We start from the raw sequence: 9,110 nt of genomic DNA on the forward strand, positions 1-9,110 counted from the left end.
ACAAAAATAGAATTTTTAAAAACTGATATATAGTTGATGTACAATATTATGTAAGTTATAAGTATACAGCATAGTGATTCACAATTTTTGAAGGTTACACTCCATTTATAATTATTATAAAATATTACTCTAATCCCTTTTCTTGTATAGTATATCCTTACAGCTTATCTGTTTTAGACATAATAGTTTGTACCTCCTAATCTCTTACCCCTGTATAGTACCTTCCTCTCTTCCCTCTCTCCACTGGTAAGCCCTAGTTTGTACTCTATATCTGTGAACCTGTTTCCTTTTTTTTTATATTTACTAGTTTGTTTTATTTTTTTATAGGCCACATGTTCATAATATCATATAGTATGTGTCTTTGTCTGAGTTATTTCACTTAGCATAATGCTCTCCATAATGCAATCCATCTGTGTTGCTGCAAATGGCAAACTTTCATTCTTTATTTGGTAGAGTAGTATTCCATTATGTGTGAGTGTGTGTGTACTGTGAGTCTAGCAATCAGTTGCAAGAAACTAACTGGAAAATTCACAAATATGGGGAAATTAAATAACAGACTTCTGAATAGTCAATGAATCAATAAAGAACTCAATAATCAAAAGTATCAGACAAATGGAAAAACAAAAGACCAAAATTTGTGCTGTATAGCAGTTAGCAGCAGGAAGGGGATTATCTGGATCAGAGCAGAAATAAATGAAATAGAGACTAATATTGCAGTAGAAAAGTTTATGAAAACTAAGAGACAGTTTTTAAAAATGTAGATAAAATTTGACAAACTTTTAGCTAGACTTACCAAGAAAAATAAGAGAACTCAAAGAAAATTGTAAATGCATTTCATTTTTAATTGAAGTATAGTAGATTGACAGTGTTTCATGTGTACTGAAAGGTGATTCTGCTGCTGCTGCTGCTGCTAAGTCGCTTCAGTCGTGTCCAACTCTGTGCGACCCTATAGATGGCAGCCCACCAGGCTCCCCCGTCCCTGGGATTCTCCAGGCAAGAACACTGGAGTGCATGAAAACACTCCAATGCATGAAAGTGAAAAGTGAAAGTGAAGTCGCTCAGTCATGTCCAACTCTTTGCGACCCCATGGACTGCAGCCCACCAGGCTCCTCTGTCCATGGGATTTTCCAGGCAAGAGTACTGGAGTGGGGTGACATCGCCTTCTTCGTGAGGATAGAGACTATACCTTTTTTCCTGTTTCTCTGGTTCGCAATAACAATGTCATTCTGGTGGGGAAAGCAGACCAGCTTTGGCAACCCTGGTGGGAAAGGTGGATCTTGCATTTACCTGGGTCGGGGGTAGGAGGACCCTCTCTGGAAGGAATGCTAAACAGGTATACGTGAGTGAGACAGGAGGCTCTGGGTTCACACACCCCCGTGACAACAGGGCAGGCTGGGCTGGGGGCCCTGCCCTTGAGTTTCTGAAGCCCCAGGGCTCTTGCTGCCTGGAGTGTGGGCTATGGTTATTCAGGCACACAGTCTTCCTTCCCAGGCCTGGGGTGGCCAGAAGACTGGCTGTAAAATGCCAGTGGGGAAGGGTAAGGGGGCCTGGCTGGGGAGCTTATGCTCCACAGCGAATTGTCTGGAAGCCAGGCAGCATGGCTTTTCCAAGCAGGTAGATGTCCTCGTTCGTACCGAGGTTGAGGTGCTTCACCATGTTCTTCTCAAAGAGGAGTGGGTGGTAGGTGCCCATTGTGCAGGTACTGTTGAAATACCTGATAATAGTTGCATACGTTAGTCTTGCGCTTGGATGGGAGGAACTCGTAAATAACCACCAGGTCACACAGTGACATCATAATGATAATGCCGAGCATCCCAGAGGATGGGGAGTTTGGCTGGATCTGCTCTGAGGAGATTTCTTGAATGATGTCCCACAGCTCCCAAGGCATCTGGGGCTTGAGGATGTAAAAGGGCTGATGAAGATGCAGCTTACGATAGCTCTTGAAGTTATTGAAGTAACTGTAGTCGGGATTCCTGTACCACTTTGGGATATCTGAATGGTAAACAGATGGGTCCCACACACTTAGGATTCCTTCATTGTACAAACTGTCTTTGAGGAAGCCCGCTTCTGTGGTGACCAACTGAGAGTTTACCAGACAAATGGTGGTTTTCGTGCCCACGTCTTGTTGGAATTTGACTGTGGGTGCCCCATTAAACCTCTCGACTGCATTGTGATCATCTATTTCTCGACCCAGCTGGGAGGACTTCAGAGATCCTTCTGGAGAGACAACAGCACAGATGCCCCATGGCCCAGCCTTGGTCGTAATGTCCTCCTGAGGCAGGTAACCCTCCAAATCAGAGGTGTTGAAGGGAAAATCTGTGATCTCCATCACTGAAATTTTCACGTGGTCCTAGGGGTGGCAAAGCAGGGCCTCTGCACTGAACTTGACCCTGGGCCCTGGCCACTTGTACATCACTTTGTACTTGTTCATGTTCAGATAATTCTTCCGGATAGTTTGCAGTCTGGGGATAAGGTTTTTGGAGGAGGAAGGTGACTCAGTTATTCTGAATTATTTTCCATTTTAGTTTATTGCAAAGTATTGAATATAGTTCTCAGTGCTATACAATAGGTTCTTGTTGTTTGTCTATTTTATATTTAGTAGTGTGTATCTAATAATCTCAAATTCCCAATTTATCCCTCCGTCCCCTTTCTCTGTTGGTTAAGTTTGCTTTCTATGTCTGCTGAGTCTATTTCTGTTTTGTATATAAGTTTATCTTATCAATTTTTATTTCCAAATATAAATGATATCATATTATATTTGTCTTACTCTGTTTGACTGCACTAGGTATGACAATATCTAGGTCCACCCATGTTGCTGCAAATGGCATTATTTCATTCTTTTTAATAGCTGAGTAATATTCCACTGCATATATTAATATGTACCATGTCTTGTTTATCCATTCCTCTGTTGATGGACATTTAAGTTGATTCCATGTCTTGGCTATTGTAAATATTATTGCTATGAACATTAGGTTGCATATATCCTTTCTTTAAACATTTAAAAGTAACTTTTTAATTGAAGTATAATTGCTTTACAATGTTATGTTAGTTTCTGCTATACAGCAACATGAGTCAGCTATTTGTATACATATACCCCCTCCCTCTTGAGCCTCCCTCCCACCCTTTCCTCATCCCACCCCTCTGGGTCATCACGGAGCCCGAGCTGAGCTCTCTGTGCTGTACAGCAGCTCCCCCTAGCTCTCTTTACACATGATAGTGTATATGTGTCAGTGCTACTCTCTCGATTCTTCCCACCCTCTCCCTCCCCGCTGGGTCCACAAGTTCATTCTCTACCTCTGAGTCTCTGTTCTTGCCCTGTGGAGTCTCTGGATGTATGCCCAGAACTGGGATTGCTGGATCATATGGTAGCTCTAGTTCTAGTTATTTTTAAGGAACCTCCATACTGTTCTCCATCGTGGCTGCACCAATTCACGTTGCCACCAACAATGTAGGAAGGTTCCCTTTCAACATTTATTATTTGTGGACATTTTGAAGATGGCCATTCTGACCAGTGTAATGTGGTATGTAAATATGTTTCTACACACAAATATTGAAGTATCTGAAAGAGAAAAAAAATTCCATTTATAATTGCATCCAAAAGAATATAAAATACCGGGTAATCAATTTAAACAAGGAGGTAAAAGATTTAAACAATTTAAACTCGAAGATATTAGTGAAAGAAATTAAAGGAGGTATGAATAAACACAAACATATTTCACTTGGGTTTTGGATTTGGAACTGTCTTTACATTCAGTATTGATCTCTTGAACATTTTTAAAATCTTAATCAGTCTTGATTCTCTGTAGGTGATTTTACCTACATTTGAGACCCTCATTTTCCATCTCTTCCCCAAAGATACTTTGGGGGATTTTATAAAGTCTCTTAAGGAGTTTGATAGACTGTCTTTCTTTCTTCTTCTCTTCCTCTGTCAGTCTAGTAAGAAAGATTCCTGTCAAAATGAAAAAGGTGATTTTGCCTTGACTTATTTTGTAATTCATAGTGGTTGTTGGTGAGTACTGTTCCATGTATAAATTCTCATTAAAGACCATTTCAGGGATTACTGTATCTTAAGAAATGATTGCCCTTCCTCCCTTTTTTGCAGAAAAGCATGACACATAGGAAATTGCATGGCAGGGGCATCGAGTAGTAAAGATGGGAACGCTGATACAGTTGTATGCCTTTAAAGTGAAATTGGATCATGGTAGAGTGGAAAGAATGCCAAATTTGTAGTCAGAAGCTCCTATGTTTGAAGCTTGGTGCTTGGCAAGAGAGAATGAGGGCATCAGTGTTCAACCTGCAGTGCCTTTGTAAGAATTAGAAGCCATGCATGTAGGGGTCTCCACTGGATTTGGCATTTAATAAGTACTCAGCACTTTTATTATTAAATGGTTGGGAAAGTGGAGTGAAAGGGTGAAGGAGAAACACCTAGATTAAAAGAGCATGAGTAACACTTAGATATTTATTCAACAAAATGTACAAACTGATGATATCTGAAACAATCGTAATCTTGAACACCAGTTGGACATATGGTGACATAAACTTATTTTAGGTTTGGAAATAGTGTCATAACTGTTGATTTTTAAAGTTTCTTTTAGAGATGCAAACTGAAGAATACACAGATTAGAGGGCAGGTTAACGGGGTATAAATGGGGGAGGATTGTCCATGAAATAGAGGTTTTTAGGGCTGCAGGGTATGGATCTCTGTCACTGTATGTGTTTGTGTATTTCAAAACTTTGTTATACACAGTTACATGGTTCTCAAAAAAAGGAGATGGGAGAAAGACAGTTATAGGTCATAGCTTAAGACATTAGGCTACCCCGGAATTCAGAATCATAGATAAGAGCACAGGGAATTTGAAGAGTGGCACAAACACATATAAGTTTGTTAAGGAGAAGCAGTAGATTCCAAAGAATGGCCTTATTTATGCCACAAATGTCCATGGAGCTAGGCTCGTAAACACACAGTAATCATGAATGTCACACCAGTTAATAATGTAGTTGTTTAATGTCAAAATCACAGGTCTCTTTCTGAATTCTGACTCATTAACTCCTTCAGATCTTTGTCTCAGTTCGTCTCCATAATCAGCTCATAGAGTTTGTTTATGGCTTTTCTTGATATTGAGTATTGACTATATTTCTCCCTGCTTTTGAACAACCTCTGCTTTATTTATGCTTCTGGAATATGTTTACCAATATGAAATTGCTCTTTTTCTCCTCAGGACATGCACAATGAAGAGGCTTTTTGCCTCTTTTGCCTAACTTTTGTTATTTTATCTTAGTCATGTATAGTTTAATTTTCTGCAGAAAAAATTTATTAAAATGATACTGAGGTTTATACAGTATGACAGAATTGACCAGAAACACAGTTGAGATCATTATTTTACTTACAGAAAGTCTCAGTTGTCAAACTATCAAATAGATGATAACATAATTGATCATAATTGCTTATTAAAATGAAAGCATCAAATGGCAAGATGGTACCTTGATTCAGAATTATTTTAATGACTGAATCAGAGCCCTGCCTGTTTCAAATTTGAGGAATTAGCTGCTACTGAGGCTGAAAAGGAAATGTACCTGCTATTGAAGGATATAGCTTTTTTAAATAGTTTTATTTATTTATATATATTTAGCTGTGCTACGTCTTCCTTGCTGGGCAGGCTTTCTCTAGTTGTGATGAGTGAGGGCCACTCTCTAGTTGTGTTGTACAGGCTTCTCATTGTGGTGGCTTCTCTTGTTGTGGAGCACAGGCTCTAGGGTGTGTGGGCTTGAATAGTTGTGGCGCATGGGCTTAGTTGCTCCGTGGTATGTGGGATCTTCCCAGATCAGGGATCAAACCATGTCTCCTTCATTGGCAGGCAGATTCTTTACCACTGAGCCACCTGGGAAACCCTGAAGGATATAGCTTTTATATATGACATACGTCAGAAATAACAGAGGGAGATAGTTGAAACAAATATATTCATTTTACTGGATAACTCTTCTACCTCACATTGATGTTTACAGAGCATTCCACTTGTGGCCCAGGTTTGTCTCCAAAAAATTATACTGAATATGATTCTTATTTTATGTTGAGACACTGTTTCTCAAGTAATTCAATTGAAATGACTTACCCTAAGTCATTTGCCTGATGAGTACTGAAGTTCTGATTCAAGGCTCATCTCTGAATTGAGTGTTTTTTCCCCTTGTTCCTCCACTGGCACCCGCAGATAAGTTTTTCCAAAATTATATTATTCTAAAAATGAATGCATCAAATGCACTTGTATTTTGAAACCTCGATCATAACTTCATAGTTATCCTTGGAAAGGATGACCAATTTTCTGCCATTATAAATTAATAGAGGTGTACAACCAACTCACAGCTCTATTGGCGATTTCAGTGGAAAGTCTCCCAAATTACACTTTATGACCATTTTGAAACCAGTGTAAAGAAGGTTGAGTTAGGCTTTATGTCAAAGAATTTTACCTTATCAGGTGGAGACTCTGTTGCTTTCACCCGCATCAGGAAACCATAGCTATTCTTGAGACTGTTTCTGGTTGTCAGCTGTTCAGATGAATTTTCTATAGCCATTTTTGTTGTAACTTTTCATAGATAATTCTCATAGTTTCTTATCAGTTTGCATGAAACCCTTTGTTTCATTATTTCCTAGTTGAACCATTAATACGAAATTAGTTTCACACATGATTACAGCCACTATTTTGATGGTTTGATTCCCAAGCTGCTCACAAAATATTCTACTGTATATTTTAAGGATTTGAGATTCCTTATGCATGTTCATTATATTTATTTCAGTAACTATATCTTTCTCAGAGGAAGAAACATTAATTTCCCTAACAGTGTATATCAAGCTATTAAATGTTTATAATGGTGACTGTATCTTCGTTGGAGTGAGAGAGTGTATTGTGGGGGTGATGGTTCAGAAGCAGAAATACTACCTTAAGGCCCAGATAACACAGGCCCCTTCCTAGCCTCTGACCAGGCTCCCGGTGGGACCACTAGCAATCCACTTCCAGCCCCCACTCTGGATACTCATGTCTCAGGGATTCCCTTCTCTAATGGCCTTCCAGGGCTGTGTGGGTTTCTTGGGCCCATCATACTGAGTGCAGACCTGCCTCATTTGTGTACAGCCCTGGGCCCAAGGGGTAACCAAGTGGTAGATATCAGTAGCGAGGTGTAAATGAGGTTTTAACCTGTGTTTGGTGGTGTCCACATGAATGCACAGTCCCTCTCAGGATGGGAAGATGCAGAGCAGGCAGAAGTGAAGGAGAAAGGACCTCTCTAACCCAGTGATAGAATTTGTCTGTGTGGCTACCTTCTAACCTATAAGTCCACAGTCTGAAAGTTCAGAATCAGAACCCACCCTTCTAGGTGAGCAAGGTACCTTGTCAAGCTAGGAACACAGAGCATTTTTACTTACCCTTTTCTGCATGTTATTTTTTACTTCTAAACACATAGATATGTGATGCATGAGCCTTTATTTGTTCTCTTGTCACAAGCCCCACAAATGCTACAGGTGGCCTGAGCCAGGGTTGCATTATCAGATAGGGAGTTTGAATCTACTTTGCTAGCATACACCAGCAATGTCAGCAGAGAATGCCGTGCTGACCATCAGAGCCTTGATTATTTCTCCTGAAATTGAAATAGCTTTCCAGATTTCCTCTGGTAGATACCCTAAAAGTACCACATTGCAAAGTCCCTATGCAAAGTCATGAATTAAATATTCAGACTCTCCTAAAGTGACAGTTCAGGGCAGTTCCATCTAAAAATTATTTGTCCATTCAATAAACATCTGTCAGTCATCTACTGTGTAAATGGAAGATATGTTAGGGGTATAAAAGATGGATTGTGCTCAGTTCTCATTTTCTGGTCTAATAATGAAGAACTCATAATATTTTAATAACTATAAGATAGGTCAATAAGTAGTATATTCATGACAGATAGAGTCATGATTCTTTGGGAGTTTCTAGGTAGGCAGTTGTGCGTTTCATGCACTGCTTAAATTATACCATCTGCGTTTGAATCTCCGAAGCTTGCTGCTGCCCTCTCCTTCTTACCTCATTCTTTTTTCTAGCTAAGTCCTACTTAGTTTTTGAACGTCAGCTCAGATTACAGCCTCTGCAAGGTGCATTTCCCAACGCTGTTCTCCCTTGCCTCGGGTAGGTGCATTATCCCTTGAGTTCCCAGAGTACCTGATTTCACTGGATTCTGAGTTTGCACATCTGTCTTTCCCCTGAATTAGGCTCCGTTAGGGTACAATGGCCAGAGAAGGCAATGGCAACCCACTCCAGTACTCTTGCCTAGAAAATCCCATGGATGGAGGAGCCTGGTAGGCTATAGTCCATGGGCTCGCTGAGGGTCGGACAAGACTGAGCGACTTCACTTTCACTTTTCACTTTCATGCATTGGAGAAGGAAATGGCACCCCACTCCAGTGTTCTTGCCTGGAGAATCCCAGGGATGGGGGAGCCTGGTGGGCTGCTGTCTATGGGGTCGCACAGAGTCGGACATGACTGAAGTGACTTAGCAGCAGCAGCAGGGTACAATGGCATCTTCCACGTCTGTAAGTCCTCTGCTCCACACAATGTCTAGGACATGCTGGGAATGCTCTAATGGCCTGCTGAATGGCTGAGGATCACAGGAGTATAACAACTATGTTGTAGAATACTAAGGCAGAATGTGAAGAGGAAGGAAAGGGGGTAACTGTTTGAAGTAAATGAAATACCATGAGCAAAGCACAGGTGAGACACTGATATAGGGGAAAAAAGCGAAGAGTGCAGCTGAGCTCTGTTGAGGGTTTTCTAGAACAAAGATTTGGGAAGTCATGCAGAATAAGAAGGCTTTTGAATATTAGACTAAGGAGTCTTCATCTTACTTGTTAAAAATATAGTTCCAGTGAGTATTTTTAACCAGTAGAGTTTTGTGAATGGAGGTCTACTTTAAGAATTAACATCATGGTTTGCGAAGATGCCTAGGAGGAGACACAGGGAGCTGCAGATGAACTAAGAAACTCTTCATTTACCAACCGTTTCTGGATAATTTATTAGTTCACAGTCCCTGTCCTGGGATCTGGAGACACTGAGGCACATAAGTCTTTAAAGTCTCACAGTCTGACAT

General features: G+C 40.4%; 1 pseudogene; it reads right to left on the minus strand.

Moving 5' to 3' along the window:
- Positions 1-1,560: 1,560 nt before the first annotated feature.
- LOC101117994 (beta-galactoside alpha-2,6-sialyltransferase 1-like) lies at positions 1,561-6,567 on the minus strand (annotated as a pseudogene).
- Positions 6,568-9,110: the final 2,543 nt, after the last annotated feature.

The sequence above is a fragment of the Ovis aries genome, chromosome X (genome assembly GCF_016772045.2).
Source record: "Ovis aries strain OAR_USU_Benz2616 breed Rambouillet chromosome X, ARS-UI_Ramb_v3.0, whole genome shotgun sequence".
Taxonomy (NCBI): Eukaryota; Metazoa; Chordata; class Mammalia; order Artiodactyla; family Bovidae; genus Ovis; species Ovis aries.